This window comes from Aplidium turbinatum, chromosome 7 (genome assembly GCF_918807975.1).
Source record: "Aplidium turbinatum chromosome 7, kaAplTurb1.1, whole genome shotgun sequence".
Lineage (NCBI taxonomy): Eukaryota > Metazoa > Chordata > Ascidiacea > Aplousobranchia > Polyclinidae > Aplidium > Aplidium turbinatum.
In genome coordinates this window covers 8,544,216-8,545,717 of record NC_137478.1, presented here as the reverse complement: position 1 = coordinate 8,545,717, position 1,502 = coordinate 8,544,216, and positions in this window count along the sequence as shown.

Here is a 1,502-nt window from a genome sequence, read left to right as displayed (position 1 = left end):
GTAGGATGTTGGGACTTCTGGCTTCTTTCTTCGAACTCTGGGGCCGAGGGTTTATCCTTTTACCACCCCAGAGACGCCCTGATGTGTCTCTGTTTGTTGTCATTAGCCTGTTTTATGCAGTTACCGGGACTCACCACGAGGAGGTTGATAACATGAGTCCCAAATGTGTCAATGTGTATCAGAGATGAATACAGACTGGATTTTTATCCAGCCGGATTTGATTTGAGCGACCTGATTTGGATTTCTGCTAACTTGGATATTGGTTTAATGTCTTCCTACAGGCCAGTCGCTGTCACAAAAGCTTCATAATAACACTTTTGCATAATTTTCTTTGTTTGTCAGGCCAAAGTTCAAATTTTAAAGGACTTTTGCTTTAAACCAGAAAGATAAAGTTCATAAGTTTCGAGCCAGTTTAGTAAAATTTATTACACTGTCATCAGATAAATCTTGCCTTGGTTCTGCTATTAATGACCATTTATATGGCGCTATGCAAAAGAGACAAAAAATTGCAATACTGATGATGAATGTTTTCATTGACAAAGTAAAACACCAAGCCTAGCCTTATCAAATTTGGCTTTGCAAGATCTAATCTGGCAACTTTGGCACTGAGGTTACACTTGCAATCATGCAGAACATAAACAGAGTTTCCAAAAATTCAACAAAAAGGACTAAATGAAAAGAGTGTAACATGTACCAAAAGCCTACAAGAGCACCTCAAGTGAAAAACGCTTGACACTTCGAATCGGGACAATTCGGTGATCTGAGGAAAAAGTGACAATTCTTTTCATGGGGTGTTGTAGATTGCGCTAAACTTTAAATTTTTTTAGTATCAAGCTCGTTAATAACGTTCGCGTTTGGTTTTATAAGTTGATTAAGGGAATCTTTATCCTCGGATTGAGAAAGCTTCTTTGCGAGCTTAATTCTGGCAGATGGTAGAAGCTTTGAAAGGTAGCCTAAACCAAAGAAATCACCCAGCTACAACTTGCAACTGCTAAAATCTTCCGCTACTCGAAACAAAATTACCCAATTCTGTGAAATTGGCAACGCTACGTGCAAGGATGTGTCTTTCAAGATGGCAACTCAGCAGAAAAGATTTCAAGATGCAAATTTTGATGTTAATGACACAAGAGAGTGCCATGCAATGCAAGCATAACGAAAATCACAACCTTTGAATTTCAACGTCGAATAACAATTAATTGGTATTTTAACACTTGGGTTGTGTAATATCATGGCAAATCTATTCATTGAAGGCTTGTACTCGTGGACGTCCGAAGAATGCTCCGTGGCCTTCTAGAGCCGAGGGTTCCGATTGAGAAATTTCAGCCAGTCCATAGATCAGCATTCTCTCTACAATAGCAGGTGCAACAATTGCAAAGAAAAATCAAAAGTTGCGTTGGTTAAAACTTTATTCAGAATGACCTTTCCTTCACTATATTCACTATTAACTTCGATCAAGCATCTTACACAAGCTAAATTGCTCAGGCAAAACAAACCAAAAGCAA